We start from the raw sequence: 21,118 nt of genomic DNA on the forward strand, positions 1-21,118 counted from the left end.
GTGTGTATGTATATGTGTGTGCGTAGTGTTGTTGCGAGCGGTGTCGGGCGGCAAGAGCAGAGCAGCACAGCAGCAGCTAGCACCAGCGGCGGGGCGACGACGACAACTGGCAAGAGAGAGAGAGAGAGAGAGAGAGAGAGAGAGAGAGAGAGACTGGGTTACTGGGAGAGAAAGCTGTCGTACAGGACTCAGTGTGCGATAGACCACGGTGCGAGAGACGTTCGGTGTGTGTGTGCCAATGTTTGTGTGTCGTTGGCACTTGCAGCCCCACAGCAGCAGCAGCAGCAGCAAACGACGTCCGCCCGCCGCATTCGTTCACATCAGCAGCAGTCGCTTTTTCCTGAAGGAGTTAATAACAACAACCTCATTTTCGGCGTGTGGATCCTAATCGGCCAGGTGTGGCGAGTGAATTCCCCCGAGGGATACGTCGAAATAAAGTGAGATTTGAGGCAGTTTTACCTAGTGTTGGCTGGCTGGCTGGCTCCCCGAGACCACCCGTGTCCGAATATCTCGGCGTGGCCCCTTGGCAGCGGTTTCGGATTAGGAGGACCTACCTACCTGCCTGCCTCCTTCCTTTCCGTTCCTTTCCCCGGTGTGATTTTGAGTGATATCTTTTTTTTATTTTTTTTTTGAAGAAAGTAAACATCCGTAGTTTTATTCTATAAAAAAAGTTTGTATAGTGTCCCCTTGGCGGCGTTTTTTCGGAGATCTTCTCGTCGACCGGCGGCGCAAGTTTGCGACAAGTCGAGGGAATCGACGCCGTGTGTTCGAGGGAGAGGAGTGTTCGGAAGTGGTTCTAGTGGCGGCGGCGACGGCTTCGTCTTCTACTTCCGACAGAAGGTGAGTGAATGGTTAATTGTTTTTTTTCTTTTGCATATAAAACCTTGATGTTGTTGTCATCCGTGTCTGGATGGTGGTCTGTGCAAGGGTGTTGTGACAAACTTCGGTGTTGTTTCGGTGTTGTTTCCCCCCCATGTTTCTGAATGAAGTTGTGCAGTCTTTTTGTCAGTGTTGCTGGTGTAATGTTTCTTTTCACTGCACATGAACTTTTAAATTTATTCTATCATGCAATAGAAACGTAAATAGACTTGAGGAGACTGCGTACCATTTACAATGAAGCCTTCTAGACTAAATTCTGAAGATTTAAACGTTTAAATCACCTCACCATACCGATGATTTAATCACATTTAAAGTCTTTCAACACCACATCGGCCTAGTTGCTGTGTTGACCGAGCTCGGAGGCGCCGAGCTGAATCGTCTGAGCCTTTTGAAGTTTATAAAAATCAAGTCGCTTTATTTAAGAATGATTCCACCTAAAAGGAATGTGTTAATCTTATTGTTAGAATGAAGGCTTGAGTCCGACTCATGTGCTATGAGACTACGATATGGCAGACACGTTATTGACACCAGATCATGCCTACATAGGCCTACTACTCGGTACCGTAAGTCATCGGGGGGTAGAGTGGGAGAAAGGGCACGATGCCTTTTGATACCCCTCCATTCCTGGCTAAAAAAGAATATATATATATAAAAAAATAGATAAAAAAAGTCCTTTGGCGTCAGCTGTGTGAACTTGAAAGGGTTGTAAATTCAAATCTGCTTTGATCGCATTATTTGCCCCCGACTTTTACCGCTTAAAACAACAACTAGATATTGTTAATGATTTTATACGTTGTCTTGAAGTTTCTTAAGGAAAATGGGATGAAAATGATATTTACATGCACGATTACTCATGGATATTAGGTATTATATTTTTGCAATGACGCTTTCCTCTTTATATGTCACAGACGATGTGGCGATGTTTTTCCTTTATATATCGTTCATGTTTTACATCTTTTCTAGCGTTTTATTGATAATTTATGTATGTCGTTGTTCACATAGATCGGAGGTTCCCAAGGGATAGACTGATGACGTCATCGTCGAGCCTGTATGCAAGAATACTGCATTATTATATTATTATAAACTAATTTACCTATAGCCAATCCACTCTTACCGTGTTTAAGCATTATTTATGCTTCCGCCGAGCCTAAAATAACGCCGATAACTAACAACGGGAACAGAATAGCCATCGATTGACTCTGTATCGTCTGGTTTGACCTGTGAAACAGTATTCCTGAAGTCTTTTTATCGTTACAAAAAAACAAGTAACAATTAGCCTTTGAACATCCATTTAAATGTTCTTTTGAACAGAGGTACGCGCTCATATTTGAGATACAAATTAATTCCTTTTTATTTGATTTGGGTTTATGAATTATATCATTTATTATTTCCACATTACGGGGGGATGATAGTAGCATCGTGAATACTTGCCGAATGCGCATAGGCCTAGCCATACTATATATATATATATATATATATATATATATATATATATATATATATATATATATATATATATATTATATCAATCTTATATGGGAATATCGAGTAGCAGAATGCGCGCCAGCGGTCTCTTTAAGTAATGATTTTCATTTAAATTTAGAAAGGACCGGACCGTTGAAAAGTCATTCTTGTCACACAGAATGTCGATTCAGCTCTGCCAGAAGGGTCAACGAGTTTCATGTAGAATGTCGAATACGCTTGGCTTTAAAAGTCAGTGTGCTACATAAAGCGTCGAATGTGGTTTGGGACTAAATGTCACAGTAAGTCACCACGTTACGTGTAGAATGTCGATTGCACCTTACGTACGCAAATGAGTATGTTTTTTTTTTTTTTTTTTTTTGCGTAGAATGATAACAAATGTCAGGGATCTTTATATATAGAATGTCGAATGCACCATTCGCTAATATAGTCACTGCATGACTGGGTGTCGAATGCGCCTTGAGTCAGACATGTCTAATGCTTAGCAAATGTTCATTTTATTATTCAAAATGCTCCATTGCCGTTAATTAAAGATTAAAATGTAATTCGTTATTTAATATTTTAGTTGTTTTCGTTATTACTTACAAATAAGTCCTTGATATATTGTAAATCAGGATTATGAAAAGGTACAGTATTTATATATTTCCTGCGTTGGAGGTATAGCCTACTGGGCCCATGTAAGTAGGCTGATTGTATTAGAATAAATTGAAAAATCTCCCCCTCCCCTCAGCCTACAAAAATCTAAAGACAGGCCTAAAAAAATTCTTTGCTCAACCTAATCGGACTCTTGTACAGCCAGCTAAAAAATCCATTGCTTAGCCTAACACTTTATCTTAGGCCTAGTACTAAGGGTCTTGGTGGAATACTGTATCAGATATCAGCAAAGGCGTTACAGAATTACTATTTTTTCGGTATTCCCGGAGTAATTACTTGACGCCGGGCCTATTAAGTGCCGCAAGTGAAAAGTATACCACCAGATGTCACTTATCATATTCTCTCGATGTCTCACCGGAGAGGAACGTAGGCTTATGTCGTCTTTGGTGAAATGTAAGTAGTTCGCGAGATGAAAGCCTTGAAATGTAAAATGGTCCTCTTCATTTAATTTAACTCTCTCTCTCTCTCTCTCTTTTATTGAATGACTCTTTCGCTCATCTATCGTCCGATTTAAGTGCATAACGAACTTATTTCGTACTAGAGGACAATTATAGAAGATTAAAAGTTATAAGATGGCATTTACGTTATTGATACCAATAGTCGTGTTTCCTTTTATCCACGGTAAACAACTTACGATACTCTACAATATATATTTCCTCTCTGTAAGTAAATAACTTTTTTTCCTCTATGAAATATGGTCGTTGATTCAAACGCCTCTTTCGTGTGGTGTACAGGATTCATGTTATGTCATGTTTCTCCTTTAATGTGGCTTCTGGACAAACGCTTTTGTTATTAGATCTCGGTGTTGGTGCCCATGGCTGCACATTTTATTTTTCTTCCATGTTTCTCGTAAAGAAAAAAAAAATGTGATGATTTTTCTCGATGTGGAGTTAAGGATTGCATTGTATTCACGTGTCACATTGAATGTGGCCTTTGGAACCTGTTTATTGTGTTTTGTATTTAACAGTAATGATAATAATACTAGACTTAACTTTGACGTTTCTCGTAAAATTTAAATTATTTTTCTCAATGTGGAGTTAATGATTGCATTGTATTGACGTGTCACATTGAATGTGGCTTTCTGGAGAGTGTTTCTTGTAATGTTTCGTTTTTAATAATAACAGTACTAGGCCTGTTTAGACTTGTCAGTGCACTCTCTCAATCTCGCGACTTAATCCCGAGATTCAACGAATTTTTCCTCTCCTCACACTTGCGTCGGGTAAGAGGAGAAGCTCTCGGGATTAAGAGGAATAAGAGGCAGATTGGACGGGTAGGTCTTCTTTCTTGGCTTTTGATGCTATTATCTTACAGCCTTTAGGCCTACGCGGGGAGTGATACCTCTTCGCAACGGAATAACAAGGTATTATTAGTACTATTATTTATTGTTACCGTCTATAGTTTTGCTTCGTTGTAATTATTGTGGCGATCCTGTGAGTATTGTCGTTGTTGTGCGTTGTTTTTGTGTTGTTTGAAGGCTGTTTCTGATATCACGATTGTCGTTGTTTATGTCATTTCCGTTGCTATAGTAGTTGGTCGTGTTAATTTAGGCCTATAACTAACGCCAGCCGTTAGGAATAAAGATTATAACTTTTTCATTTATTTTTTTTATGCTGCTTTCTGTTATTGGTTGTTTTCATACTATTATCAATACCATAATTGTTTTTGTTTATATTCCTAACGTGGTCATAGCAGTTGACCGTATTAATCTGGGCTTATCTCTCGCTGACCACAAGGAATAAGTCTTCACATTTTTTATCCGTTCGACCATCTTTTTAAGCTATTCACGACGCATTTCTGATCGACGTCCATCGCCCTGGCGCTAATCTATCGACAATAACAGATACGAACTCGAATGGACTTTAGCTCTTTATGTCCATCACAGACTTTATTATTTCTGATTGCAATGGACCATGAACCGGTCGCCGCGTTAGGCCTACTCGACGGTGACAGATAGCCTCCCGTCTTGATGAAAGGTCACCAGGTAGGCCTAACCCAGATATTTTTTTTATATTATAATAAATTTCGGCTCCACTGTTATGGAAGTTCACTGCTACGAAGGTGAAGGGCAAGGTGCCAATTTGTTTCCGCTTAAACACGGCGGTTAGGCCTAAGCCCTAAGCACAAGGTTGTAGAGCGATCGATTCGTGGTACGGTAGTAATTATGTAGACCTATACGGTAATATGATAGGATTGTCATGTACACAGCGATTACACAGCTGTAGAAGGTGAATGTATTGGTTTTATACAATACCAGCGTTGTTAGGATACAGGATATACCTAAGTCTAGTTCATTCGGATGCAGGAATTATACATCGTTTCACTGCGACAACATTCTTTTCAACGGCACAGCGAATATATAGTACAGTATTACACAGAAATACAGTTTTATACGCTCAGATTCAGCGATTTTACAGTATTAAGGATTTACTGACAACACAATACCAGCGTTGTTAGGATACAGAATGTGACTTTTGTTCATTCGGATACAGAAATTATACAGCGTTACAGCGCGACAACAGTCTCTTCAACGGCACAGTGAATATATACAGTAGTATAGAGAAATACAGTTTTATACGCTCAGACTCAGCGATTTGACAGTGTTAACGACTCACTGAAAATTTATACAATTAACCTCACTCCTTTCCCTGGCCTCACCTCCCTTGGAATATATCTTAGAATTTGGCTGATGTGGACCATTGAGTCACGAGAAAGCCCAACTTCCAGACCCCCCTCCCCCCTCCATATCATATTCGCTCTGGAAGTTCGACGAATTAACTGGTGGGTCAGTTTGGCTGTCAAGATATATATATATATATATATATATATATATATATATATATATATATATATATATATATATTATATATATAGTGTGTGTGTGTGTGTGTGTGCGCGTGCGTGCGTGTGCGTGTATGCGCAACCACGCGTGAACAATTCACTTGTATGGCCTCTTTCCATTCAAACGTTCCAGCAGCGAGAGACCTCCAGCTTCCAGCGCGCCTGGAATCAATCGCCTGGTGGCAGTCCAGCCGAAGATTCCCGTTCCGAAAATTCCCATTTCGGAATTTTTCGTTCTGAATCTTACCCGACGACTTGCAATCCATCAATCTGCGTCTTCTCGCGTCACTAGGGGCGCGGGGGTTGTGGGGTGGGGGTTGGTGGGGGCGATGGAGGGCTGTGTTTGATATCTCCTTGGGGAGGGGGGAGGGTGAGGGAGTGGACTGTTTTCTAAGGGATGGGGTGTAAGAGAGGAAGAGGGATAAACAGAAGAAAGCACAGAAATAGTGGGTTTATCTCTCTCTCTCTCCCCCTTTTGTGGCCTTATCAGTATGTTACTTCTCTCTCTCTCTCTCTCTCTCGCTCTCTCTCTCTCTCTCTCTCTCATATTTTGTGGCTTTTTAAAACCAACTCTCTCTCTCTCTCTCTCTCTCTCTCTCTCTCTCTCTCTCTCTCTCTCTCTCTCTCCTCTCTCTCTCAAAAGTCCTTGCTTACTATAATATCCTGTTGCATTTCTGATTTTTTTTAATTTCATCAGGAAATGACGTCACGGCTTAACTTAGAATGTTGGCTTCGACCGAGAGTGTTTCAGTTTTTTTTATTTAATTTTTTTATATAAACGTTTTATAGTTTTGTTTAGTTTTCCTTCTCTGTTTGTTCAGATGAAAACATCGGGTTGCCCATTGAGTCTAAGTGGCTAGGATTTGACTTTAACCAAAATGTGTAGGACGAATCCATGCAACCAGAATGTATAGTTCATTGTAAGTAGAATGCGCAGCCAAGTTTCCCTGTCGCCAGAATGCGTAGGAAAGCTTCCCTGCAACCAGAATGTGTACCTCAGTGCAACCAGGATGTGGAGGAAAGGTTTCATGCAACCAGAATGCGTAGGAAAGCTTCCCTGCAACCAGAATGTGTACCTCAGTGCAACCAGGATGTGGAGGAAAGGTTTCATGCAACCAGAATGCGTAGGAAAGCTTCCCTGCAACCAGAATGTGTACCTCAGTGCAACCAGGATGTGTAGGAAAGGTTTCATGCAACCAGAATGCGTAGGAAAGCTTCCCTGCAACCAGAATGTGTACCCCAGTGCAACCAGGATGTGAAGGCAAGGACACACTCAGCCAAAATGCGTAGGGAGAATCCATGCAACCAGAATGCGTGCCTCAGTGCAACCAGGATGTGTAGGCAAAGACCCACTCAGCCAAAATATGTTGGAAAGGTCCAATGTAAACCGAGCGTTTCCGCACGTCTACGTTGTCCTTGAATGTTTTGTTTATCCAAAACGTGAACTTCAGACGTGATCATATCCAAGGAGAGAGAGAGAGAGAGAGAGAGAGAGAGAGAGAGAGGTTAATTTCGCAGCGTAACGTGACTCGACAACATGCCCCCTGTAACCACTGCTGACTTTTAGAATGTGGAATTCGCTCGCACTCTCTGTATTTCCACTTCAGCGTAACTTCAGAGCGTGGGAGGAATGCGGGAACCAATTCTGTGGTTGGTTTGAACTGAAGGTGGTTGAGTGTTACGCAAAGGAAATTGGTTTAAGGCTCTACGTAGGTTGGGTTGATTTGAAATGGGTTTGGTTGTTACGGAGAAATTGGTTTAAGACTGTATTGGTTAGGTTTATTTAAAAAAATTGGTTGTTCCTGGGAAGAAATTGGTTTAAGCCTCTGCATTAGTTGGGTTGATTTGAAATAGATTGTTGGTTGGATGGTTTGGTTGCGGAGAAGAAATTGGATTAAGCCTCTGCATTAGTTGGGTTGATTTGAAATTGGTTTGGTTGCAGCTGAGAAGAAATTGGTTTAAGCCTCTGCATTAGTGTGGTTGACTTGAAATAGGTTGTTCCATAGGATGCATTGGTTTAAACCTCACAATATTTTGGACTGATTGCTACTGGTTTGTCTGCTACGGAGAAGAAATTGGTTTAACCCAATGTATAGACTGGGTTGAATTGAAATTGGTTGGTTGGATGGCTTGGTTTAAAATCGGTTACTTGCTCCAGCGACGGCCATGGATGCCAAGGTTACGATGGAGAGAGAGAGAGAGAGAGAGAGAGAGAGAGAGAGAGAGAGAGAGAGAGAGAGAATTACAAAATCATATCACAATTATTCTCGAGAGAAAGAGGAAAAGAAATTTTTCCACTAACAATGAGAAGGAAAAGATGGAGAACATTTCCAGTAGAGAGAGAGAGAGAGAGAGAGAGAGTAATCAATGACTTTTCAAGATACAATCAACATTTATAGATTTCGCGACCGTCACTTATTAGGCATCGAAGAAACCAATTCTGAATTGCAAATGTTGCTGGAACCTCTTACGAAATCAGTCTCAGCCTAAGAAAACGAGTTCCAGGAAGACTGGAATTCCATAATATTTTTCCCCCCACGGAACGAGTCTGGAAAGATTGCTGTATAGAAAACGGAGCATCCCCTAGCGGTGGAGATTTGAGATGAAAACATGGACGCATGGAAGCGTATACGCGCTTACTTACGCGCGTGTGGGCGCGTAGAAGCGTGCATTCATAAGTGCTTTCGAATTGGAAATTGGAAGAGAATGTTTAGGGTACTGGACATAGGCGTCGGTCTATTAGTGTTAATTTAAGTTAAAATATATATATTATATATATCGCTGTAATTCTTGCATAGTTTTATTTTTAAAAATATACCATTTTTGTAGATGATTCTGGTTTATATCAATCAAACGCAAATTATTGACCGAAGTGATAAATATTATATAATTTGCTTTAATTCTTATATAGTTTTATTTAAAATAGTATAACTTTTTTGTGGGGAATTGTCCACTAGAGATTTATGAGGGGGCAGTGAACTTTAGCTGAGCGTACAATTAGGCCTATAACTACCTTTAGGCATACGACTATAGGGGAGGAAAGGGCGGGGTGGGGGCGGGCGGGGGGGGCGGGGGGGGGGGGTTGTCGATAACAACTCACAGTTTGTCTGGGCACATATGATAACTGGCTGACGAGAGAGAGAGAGAGAGAGAAGAGTTATCTCTTCAAGTTGTACACACGACGGTACCTGTTGTCTCTACAGTTATATATAATAATAGTAATAATAATGGATAGGATAATACATTTTTTTGAAAGAAGGAAAATGAGAAGAATTGAAAAAATAAAATAAGAAAGACGAGGCTTCCAATACTAATGATAATAATAATAACAAAAAATACACAAATACAGTAGGCTGTACAGGGACGTTTTTCCGTAATAATAATAATAAATAATAATAATAATAATAATAATAATAATAATAATAATAATTGGTTGAACTCTTCCCTCTAAAAATGCATAATGGTTTCTGATAAATCACTAGTATGTTATAAAATTCCTTGATTTTTCGTACCACGAATGAAGCATGTAGGCTAACTTTTTTCATGTATTTTTTTATATTTATTTATGTATTTATTATTTATTGATGTACTTACCTTGGCGTTACGTTGTGTCAATGTTGCTAGCAAATTGAAAGCTTTTAAGCTTATACTGAACGTTTTAATACGGACTTCATCGGAGAAGGACTCACATATATAAAGCTTAAAAGGTATGGAAGCGGAAGGTGGAAGGGAAAAAAATTGAAAACTCCGGAAGTTTGCTAACATGGCCCCATTATTAATTAAACTAGTTTTTTTTATTAATATGAAATTATGAAGGAAGAAATCGGCACAAATCTTGCATGATAGACTTTTGAAAAGAACTTGCAACATACACCTTCTGAAGAAAAACCTCGGCTTCGAGTGCGAGGTTTTTTTTCTTAAGGAAAAAAAACCTTACACTCGAGACGTTTAAGGACAAAATTCAGTAGAGACACTTGAAGGAAAATAGAAACTTGAGCGATAAGCGTTCGAACAAACACGACGTAGGCAGATGTTTGGAGGAAAAAAAAAATAAAACTACTATCGTCATTTGTGAAAAATTCCTTCTGTGATGGGCCGTTGAAAGAAAAAAAAAACCCTGCCCTTTAAATACTAAAGGAAATCAAGAGGGGAAAAAAGCCTGTTATAGACCGGTTAGTGAAAACCTTGCTTTCCAGAAAAAATAACACCTACCCTTAAAATACTACAGGCAAACAAGAGAAAAAAAAACCCTTGTTATAGACCGTTGATTGAAAACCTCGCCTTCTGAATACTTAAAAAAAAAAAAACCTGCTCTTTAAGTACTAAAGGAAATCAAGTTAAAAAAAACTTTGTTATAGACCGTTGATTAAAAAACTCGTCTTCTAAATGCTAAAAAAAAATATAAATATATAAATAAAAAACCTTACACTCCAGACTATTAAGGAAAAACCTAGTCTAACTATAATGCTCTTGGCATAGTGAGACGCCCACAAGAAAAGAAAGAAAAAAAAAACTGTGCGAAGTGATTTTAAAGCATTCTTGGACCATCAAAGTCTGAGAGGAATTTTTGAAGAAGAAGAAGAAAAAGAAGAAAAAAAAACACATTTGGTTGTTGTGAGGTGCTTGACCGAAACACTGTACTTCAGAAGTGTGAGCGATCCTCAGTGAGAGAAAGAGAGAACCTGGCAATTATATTTAGCAACCGTCTTTGACACTAGTTCTTTTATTTTTATTTATTTTTTGTGTGTGTGTTTTATTCACGGTAGTTGATGGAGCTACAAAGAGACGCGTTGTCTTTTCATCAATTAAAGCGCTTTCTTTTGTGTCATATCGGTTTAATAAAGCGACTAAACGACGATTAGTAGTCGCCGTGGAATTCTGGGAATCGTCGTCCGCTGACATCCGCAGCGACTCTTTGGCTATGTGTGGACATTCAACTCGCCTCGCAGAACCGCTACTGCATTTTCTGTTTCGGCTCCGTTTTTTATGCCTTGATTGGCCTAAGCAGGGATGACTGATGTATGTGAAGGATGTTTTCATTGTTTTGGTTTTCCTGTATAGTATTAAGGATGTGTATGTTTTTTTTTTTTAAATCCTGTATGCAAAGGATGTTTTTTTATTGAATTTTTTTCTTATCGGAAATGAGAGTTTGATGGGTCTAAGCAGGGCATATTGTGTGGGTTTCAGAGCTTGTTTGAAGTTCAGTGCATTCTGATTTGTAGACGATACATTTACTATCTCTCTCTCTCTCTCTCTCTCTCTCCTCTCTCTCTCTCTCTCTCTCTCTCACTAGTGGTTTGGCTGGTTTTAGGTCCGTTTATTTTGTTTGAAATTCAGTAAATGCAGACTGATAGTCCACAAATCTACGATCTCTCTCTCTCTCTCTTCTCTCTCTCTCTCTCTCTCTCTCTGAGAGAGCGTTTCACACTAATACACCTACATATATATTTATCCCCTGCAGTACTATAGAACGCTTGATTGATGGGCTCAATTCAGAGCCAGCTGGAAATTGAATGAAATTACCAGAGGGGGGCCCTAAAGTGCCCCCGGATCCAATTACGGGCTCAAATGAATACGAAATATTCATACATTCGCTAGGCCTAACGACATGGGCCTATGCCTTGCTCTCTCTCTCTCTCTCTCTCTCTCTCTCTCTCTCTCTCTCTCTCTCTCTCTCTCTCTCCTCCTACCCTTTCGTTCTGCATATCGCTGTATTCCGAGGGATTGATTCCCCACACTTTTTGTAAGTGAGTCTCCCCCCCCCTTTTTTTTATGGCATCCCCTACCATATATATTTACATTCTTAGGACAACCGCCCCCCACACTGATAAATTGCCCACATTTCTCATTGGACACCCCCTCCCACAATTCTGAGAACAACTTCCCCCACACTTCTAAGTTATATACTTCCACACTTTTAAGGTCAGTGTCCCCCACACTTATAAAGTTGGCCCCTTCCCACACTTTGAAGGTCAATGTCCCCACACTTTTAAATTGGCCCCCCTTCTTCCTTACTTAAAGTACTCTCTCTCCCACACTTATCATTGGACACCCCGCTCCCACAGTTCAAAGGTACCCCCTCCCCCCACACTTCGTGAAAATAGCGAAATTCGCCCAAAAGTATCGTGAAAATCACCAAAATCTTTAAATTCGGTGAGACTGGGAAAGCGGCAATAATCGTGAAGGTCGATGAAGTCGCCAAATTCGCTAAAATCTTGAAATTCGCTGACATTGCAAAAACCGCAACAATCGTGAATCGCGAAGATTGATAAAGTCGTGAAGATCAAGAAAATAATGACATCCGCGACTTCGCGAAAATAGTAAAACTCGTTAAAATCACAAAAACCGTGAAAATTCGTGAAAATCTTGAAATTCGTTGACATCGCGAAAACCGCAATAATCCTGAATTGCGAAGATCGCCAAAGTCGTAAAGATCACGAAAACCGTTACATCCGCGACCTTCGCGAAAATAGTAAAGTTCTTAGATGTCGCGACAACCGTGAAAATCTTGAAATTCGCTGACATCGCGAAAACCGCAATAACCGTGAATCGCGAAGATCGATAAAGCCGTAAAGATGAAGACAAACGTTACATCTGCGACCTTCGCGAAAATAGTAAAAATCGCCAAAACCGTGAAAATTCGTGAAAATCGTATAAATTCGCGTCGATCGCGAAAACATCTGGAATTGAAACAGAGGGCGTCTTTGAGACTGTGGGTCCTGTCATTTCCAGCGGATCGCGTTGCACGTCTCTGTGATTGAGATTGATGGCCTTGATTAGATGTTGCCAATCTCTCTCTCTCTCTCTCTCTCTCTCTCTCTCTGTCGCGTGCCTTTTAATTGGATCATCTGGCGACTGATTTTTTTTCTTATTGTAGATATTTTTAATACTCAGGTTATGTTCTTTATTGGTGCGGTCGACGGAAGTGGCATTCGTTTTGTCAGCCAGCACGGGCTCTTGCCTGATAAGGGGAAAAGAAAATGGAAATGTAAAATAAAAAAAAAAGTTTCGTATTCACGAATAAACTGTAAATCTTCCATCTTGGAAAGTGAAAGATATACTTTTAATCAAGGGAAAAAAGGAGCAAAGAAAGAGTTCCAGAGTTTAGTAGCGTACGGACACTTAACAAGACACTAACAGCTCTTTTACCGTGTCACAAACCCACGTCGGTAACTTGTCGTATACACTTCACAAACATGTTGAATGCGAGTCGCCGGCTTGTCGGCAACCCTGACCAGTTCTCATAACGATTATATATCCAGTCGTTGCCAAAGATATGTAATCTCCGATTACCGTTGCTGAATTGTTTTCAGCCTGTTTGTGGTCTGTATGAGATTGGTTGTCGACCTGTGTTGACGACATGTTGCCATGTTGATGACATGTTGGTGACGTAGATGACATGTTGGTGACATGTAGATGACATGTTGGTGACATGCTGACTGTGGTGTAGATGCACTCAACTGAAGTGATTTAAATTTACAGATCCGTTTTGGTCTTTGTTATGAATTGTGTTTACAACAGTAAATAGAATTAATTTTTTTGTAACAATTTGAATCATGTTTTACTTCAACTATTTACGTATTCGCATTATATATTCGTAATCTGTCCCTCCTTTCATAGGAAATAACCCCTCCCCCCCTGTCGCCCCCCCACGCCACCCACCCCCCACCCAAAATGTCAATTCCAGGTATAGACTCAAGATGGCGGTTCAATGTATTTTAATGTCCTGAAACGGGGCCTTTGTAATTCCCACCATCTTGCATTATATCGGCTGCTGCTTTTGAATGATGGCACATTTACATGTTGAGAGGATCACGCTTGGGAGTGGGAGAGTGAGTGGGAGAGGGAGTGAGGAGGAGTTGGGAGTGGCAGAGCTTACGTGTCGTCCTAGGGTGGGGTCGATGGGATTATTTGAAAGGGGTGTGGTGGGGTTGGCGAAGGGGTGTGGGGGTTTACTATAAATGGAAGGGATGGTGGGTGGGTGGGTAGGAGGTATATAGTTATATATATATATATTATATATATATGATATATATATATATATATATATATATATATTTATATATAGTATATATTTCTGTCGCCTTACATGGATGCAACTATTACTTGCAATTCTTTTAGCTTTATCTGTCGTTTTATTTGTCATATGACTCTTGTAACTCTTTCCACGACTTGTAAAAGATCTCTTTCGCCAACCTGCATTTTTCCTCACAGCGCTGGAACACCCGTCAAGCCACCTCTTCCCTTATTTCCCTCATGAAGACGAGTATAATCTTGAGTTGTGACTCATCACCCATTGGTGGCAAGTCAGGGTCATTGACCTTGGTACGTCGTTGTCCCGTCAGATAACTATCAATCAATCAGTTTGCTGTTGTTATTGTTAAGCTTTGGAAATCTTGACTTGCTTCCGTGTTCCTGACAATGACACCCTTGCTTTTCATGCTTTCTTGTGTCTGGGCTAGATAAAGATACGAGCTGTACATGTCATATATAATCAATCTTAAAATCCATTCTCAGTCCATCCATTAATTGATTATTAGGATGACATCAGTTTTGAAGTCTTCTGGTTAAAATGGTCGATTTTCGTACTGCTATAGATTCAGTCAAGGTTGCTAAACTTGCTAAACTTAGCAGAATCTGGTTTCTGCTTTAAACGTAGCAGAAAGCATTAAACTTAGCAGAATTTTCTTTCCAGTACGTTTTTGCTAAATTCAGTAGAATCTGCTTCCAGTAGGTTTTTGCTAAATTCAGCAGAATCTTGTTTCCAGTACCTTTTTGCTAAATTTAGCAGAATCTGCTTTCCAGTACCTTGTTGCTAAATTCAGCAGTCTGCTGTCCAATACTTACCAATTAATTTTGGTAATTTTAACAGAATGCAATAACGAAAACTTAAAAAAAAGAAAAAACCGAGCAACAACGAAAAGAAAATTGAAACATCGTTCCACAGAGAGAGAGAGAGAGAGAGAGAGAGAGAGAGAGAGAGAATTAGCAATAAAAAAAGAGCAACGACGAAAACCTCTAAAAAAAATTGAAGAGAAAAAACCGAGCAGCAACGAAAAGAAAAAAAATTGAAACAACATCGCTCCACACAGAAAAAAAAATTAGCAAAAAAAAAAAAAAAAATATGAAACAACATCGATATTGAAACAACTCGGACTCAGCGCAACAACCCAATCTTAATCAATGCATTTCCGAGGTTCAGTGGCCTCAAAAGGTTTTCGGGATTCGTAATAATTCGTCGTATCGGTCACGAGATAGGGAAAACAACAGGAACGCTCCGATAAGATAACGGATACACGGACCTCGTTTTAACGTAGTGGTGGTTTTATTCTTAACCGAAGGGGATGGAGATGGTGGGGTGGGGGGGGGGGGGGGGGTGGGGGGGGGGGGGGGGGGAGATCATCCTTCCCTTCCGAGCAACACCGGCATTTGTGTCCTTTTCAATGACTGAGAGTAAAGATGATTATTTTTTTAATGATTTTTTATTTGTATACATTTGAAAAGAAGCAAATGTGAGGGCGTGCGTAGGAGAGAGAGAGAGAGAGAGAGAGAGAGAGAGAGAGAGAGAGAGAGAGAGAGAGGATATTATCAGCATATCAGATAGGCATTTTCAGTATATCAAATACATAAAGAGAGAGAGAGAGAGAGAGAGAGAGAGAGAGGATTGAGAGAGAGAGAGGATATTATCGGCATATGAAATAGTCATTTTCAGTACATCAAATACATAAAGAGAGAGAGAGAGAGAGAGAGAGAGAGAGAGAGATGCTCAGTCGTTTTCAGGACAAGTCTGCTCCAAGGAAACCATTTTCGGTCCCAAATCTTAGTCAGCGAGCGAGCGAGATAGTTGCCTCCCAACCAACCAACCAGCATAGGCCTACCCTAGGCCTAAGTAAGCCCAGTTCTTTCTAGATCGCAGAAAGTCCACCCACCCACCCTGGCCGTTCTCCTTTAACCGACCTTCCCCTTTAAAAACGAAGTGTTGCCCCTTTGAAAGATTTTAGGCTCCGGGGGGGTTCATTAAATTAATGAAACTATTTTTTTTTTAAGTTTTACTTTGACTCCACGTTCGTTAAGTGGAAATAGGCCTATGGCTCTTGGTTTCAAACTGAACGCTCTTCTCCTTATGTCTGGCGTTCGAAGCTCGGATCTGTAAAAGGAGGACTTCTTTATTTTGATTCCTGTTCGATTTTAATGGTCTTCGTGGATTGATTCCGGGAGTAATGGGCTAACCCATTATCAAGCGCCTCAGTGGCGTGATCGGTATGGTCTTGACCTGCCACCTCTGTGGCCGCGAGTTCGATTCTCAGGCATTCCATTGAGGTTTGAGAGATGTGTATTTCTGTTGAAAGAAGTTCACTCTCGACGTGGTTCGGAAGTCACGTAAAGCCGTTGGTCCCGTTGCTGAATAACCACTGGTTCCATGCAACGTGAAAACACCATACAAACAAGCAAACCAACAACTCATTATCAGCCCTTCTTTTAAGCAACTCATTACTTTCTTGACTTGAAATTCAAGCTGCCAAAGAGTATAATGGTGTTCATTAGGAAGAAGCAAGAGGAAGTAAAGGGAAATGCAAGTAGAAGAGATACCGGCTATTAAAAAAAGAGGAAAATAAATGAATTTATAGATAAAAATGTATTAAAATGCAAGAAGAATAGTATAAGGGTAGTGATGCTTGAACTTTCGAACTTCCAATCGGGTTAAAAGTAATTAAATAATAAAAGTTAAGACTTTTTCAGTTTGGCAAAACATTCACTCAGCCGTGCATAGATTATATACATATTTTCACGCCTTGAATACATAAAAATAATTATGTTATAAAAGAGAATCAATACATGCAATCCAGTAATCTGAAACCACTTGGTTTTTTATACATCATATTTTCCAAGGACCCGGGAAAGACGATAATTACCCGCCTCATCTCGGCACACACGCTGCCAACCAGATGACGTAAATCTTCAGGGCATTGGGTTCGATTACAAAGTGTGAGTACTTAAGTAAAATCAGACTTTATATTCTTGAGGATAAATGTCGTACTTAGATAAACTGACTTATAAAGTACGTTTGCCTGACAGTCGAATTTGCCTTATCTACGGACGTACAGTGTTTATTTATTTATTTATTTTTTATGAGGATATTATAAAAAAATGGTTGTGGTACTATGTGAATCAATTTCGGGAATTATTAGACATAAATTATTATTATTATTATTATTATTATTATTATTATTATTATTATATTATTATTATTATATAATATATGGATATGAACCTTATCTATGAAAACACCTGAAGGGTTTATTATTATTATTATTATTATTATTATTATTATTATTATTATTATTATTATTATTCAGGAGATGTTGAACCCAATTCATATAGAATAGGCCTACAGGTGCCATTGACTTGGAATTCAAGCTTCCAAAGAATATGGTAAACATTTGAAAGAAGTAACAGAAATAAATAAAGGAAAATTGAATTAAAGAAAAAGATTTGGGTCTAGATAAAATGTGCTAAAACATCTTAGAATTAATAGAAGAGAGAGAGAGAGAGAGAGAGAGAGAGAGAGAGAGAGAGAGAGAGAGAGAGAGTCCCACAGGATAGATATAGAGAAAGACAGACCCGTAGGAGACAGGAGAGAGACAGAGAGAGACTCCACAGGTGAGAACTCCCGCAGAGAGAGAGAGAGAGAGAGAGAGAGAGAGAGAGAGAGAGAGAGAGAGAGCGTTTGTCGATGGACTTTAGCCCCACCCGCAATCAGATATACTACATGCCCACCGAGAAACAGCGACAAATGGGGCATCTGTAATCATTCACAATACCCACAGAGATAAGAGGACAATGACACTTGAGACACTGTGGCCCCGGTGTTATCTTATCATTTGCCTCCCCCCCCTCTCCCCCTTCCTCTCCCTCTCCTTACACCCTCCCTCTACCTCAAAGAAATGAAAACAAGAAGTTTTATGATTTTTTTTTTTTGTTGGCCTCGTATTGAAGCGCTTAATCTCATTCGAAAAGCGAATGCAATTGCATTCTTGCTTGTTATCAATGAGGGGGGGGGGGGGGGGGCGTTATTCTGTTCAGTAGAAGTCCGTGCATTTGAATTGCTGCATTTGATTGTGTGTGTATATATATATATATATCTATATATATATATATATATATATATAATGTATATAAAATTTTAATTTATATATATATTTACACATGAATAGGGTTCGTCATCTCCTGATAATATAATGAATAATAATAATTAATCTATAATAATAATAAAATATATAATAAATAATAATAATAATAATAGCCCGTGGGCCTGTTTCCATATGGAGAAGGTTCATATCCTCAATAATAATAATAATAATAATATATAAGAATATATGTTTATATTTATATATATTTATTTATATAGTATAACATACGTATATAGATCTCTCTCTCTCTCTCTCTCTCTCTTTTTCTCTCTCTCTCTCGAGAAGAAGCCATTGAGGAGTGGCTCCCCGCTGGCTCCTGTGTATAGGGCGGCATTTGGAGGGATGTGGCTCTCATTAACTGTGTCTTCGAGGGAGTCAGGCAGGATGTCCTTAGCAGACTCCCTCCTCTTTTCATAATCCTGAAGAAGACGGTTTTCGGGCAGTCTACATTCAGAGTGGCTCGTTAGAGAGAGAGAGAGAGAGAGAGAGAGAGAGAGAGAGAGAGAGAGAGAGAGGGGTGTTGTTGGTAATTTGAGAGAAAGATATATAGTTGGAACGAATGCCACCTGAGTATTCTAGGTGTCTAAAAGACTAGTTAAAGTGAGAGAGAGAGAGAGAGAGAGAGAGAGAGAGAGAGAGAGAGAGAGTTGGACTGAGTGCCACCTCAATATTCTAGGTGTCTAAAAATCAGTATGACTAATTAAAGTGAGAGAGAGAGAGAGAGAGAGAGAGAGAGAGAGAGAGAGAGAGAGAGAGAGGCCTATTATTTACATCTCGGCAATAAATACATTGAATTTCACATGCTGTTAATAAAGATATCCTGTCATTCAGCAAACCTTAATAATAAATACGTACACTTTTAGTTCCATTATATCATCTAGGTGATCATCTTCGTTGAACCACTAGATTTAACTTTCGTCTAGTTCTATTGGTAGAAAATAGACCCTAGGTTGCCTGAATAGTTTTAGCCGGGTGAAAGTTTGGCTATTCACCGAAAACTATTTCTTATTGACGTAGTTATTTTATTTTGTTTTATTTTTTTATGGTTAACCCATACGTATGGAAATCTCCCTTCAAGTCAGCCAAATGGCAAACAGGTGTTGATGACCAAACCTGGCTATGTGTGTGTGTTTTTATTTTATTTTATTTTATTTCACACTTTCTTTTCCCAGTAAATGGACATGTTGCCAACTCAACGGTCTCATTTTCTTACGTGTGTGACGCCAGGTTTGAGTATCTGATCAGTCAATAAGTGCTTTATTTACACTTTTTTTTTTTAATGTATGGTTGGTAGAAGGTGCTTGAGGGTTAATGATGAAATAAAGAATCTTCAGTCTTGTTTATTTCTAGGGGGTGACAATGACACCTGTTGCTTTAACAAGGGTGAATGAGTGTTTTTAAGCTTGTAGAATATTTTGTGCAGCTTGAAAAATAAGCTGCATGTGAATTTTTTTAAAGCTGATAAAACGGCAGCTTTTTTTTTTCAATCCTGAAAAGTAGCTGAAGCCTGAAGTGATATTGCTTTTTTGAAAGCTAACAAAAAACAATTAAAAAAAGTAGGTTAAGCTTGTAACGAGACTGATTTTTCTTTTAAATAGCCAAACGGCATTTTCATTTTTTTTAAGTTGAAAAAACTAGGTTAAAGGAAAAATTATGTCGCGTTATTTAAAACGTCAGTTTATTTTTTATGTTTGCACACTTGTACCGCCACTGTAGCTTAATCCTGAATGATATTGCTTCTTTTAAAGCTGACAAAACGCATTTTTTTAAAGATTAAAAAGTAGGTTAAGCTTGTAATGATACTGATTTTTTTTAATAGCCAAACGGCAGCTTTATTTTTTTTTTCAAGTTGAAAAACTAGGTTAAAGCAAAAATTATATTGCGTTATTTAAAACGTCAGCTTTTTTACATAATTGTAGAGTCAACTAAAAAAAAAAAACTTCAAGCCCTGGGGAGCATTCTCTTCCACCTTCTGCGTTCCCTCAACCATATCGTCGGCATCCTTTCATAAAGTCAGCTGGAATGAATATTGCAACCCATGCTGCGGCATTCGCTTCCATCATCTGTGTTCCCTCATTCATTTAAAAGACATCTCTTCACAACCTTTGTATGACGCAACGTAGGAACGAAAGTATGCGCTGCGCTTTTCGCGAAATTCTTCCGCGCCGAGTGGAAGGGTCCAGCAGCAGTAATTGCGGTGTTTCCGGCGGTAGTTTTGCCGTAAACCGCTAGCTATGCAGCAACCTTCACCGCTAACCGTCCCGAATACGCACACACGAACGCACGCACGCGAGGGAGCGAGCGCGCGGTCTCATCACACCTCACTTACGGTGGGGCTTCGGCCAAGCTACTATACCTGTTGAGTTGCTATATGGGATTGCGCAAGGCGTGCATATTTTAGAAATTGCGCAAGGCTTGCATGTTTTTATATTGCGCAAGGCTTGCATATTTTATAATTGCTTAAGGCTTGCATGTTTTAAAATTGCGCATGGCCTGCTTTTCGTAGAATGGCACGGCTCCTACGCTTTTGTAGAATGGCACAAGGCCTGCGCTTTTGTAGATGGCCGCAAGGCCTGCGCTTTTGTAGATTGGCGCAAGGCCTGCACTTTGTAAAATGGCGCACGGCCTGCGCTTTGTAGAATTGCGTAAGGCCTATGTTTTGTAAGATTGCGCTCAAGGTTTCCACTGTAAAATCACTCAAGTTTAAAAAAAGTAAAATAATTCCTTATTTATTAACGTATTATAATTCCTATTGAATCTTCTATTAATTCGATTATCAAAACGTATGTAACGCCATTACCTTATGTAACCAGTCAATTTGTTTCGTTTTTCCTTTGAATTGTTTTTTTTTTTATTTGTCGGTTTTGAAAAATATTTCTTGTTTACTTCAGAACTGTAAGATTTCATATATCGCCTTGCTTTTTTTTTTTTATTCTTGCGTAATATTCCTCTGAGTTGTGTATTTTCCTGCGTTTTTCTTTTGTTTTCATATTTTTATGTCTATTTTTCTATAATATATTTCCCTGTATAGGATAATAGATCTCTTATAGAGCTTTCTATAGAATTATAAAATT

This window comes from Macrobrachium nipponense, chromosome 43, assembly GCF_015104395.2.
Source record: "Macrobrachium nipponense isolate FS-2020 chromosome 43, ASM1510439v2, whole genome shotgun sequence".
Taxonomy (NCBI): Eukaryota; Metazoa; Arthropoda; class Malacostraca; order Decapoda; family Palaemonidae; genus Macrobrachium; species Macrobrachium nipponense.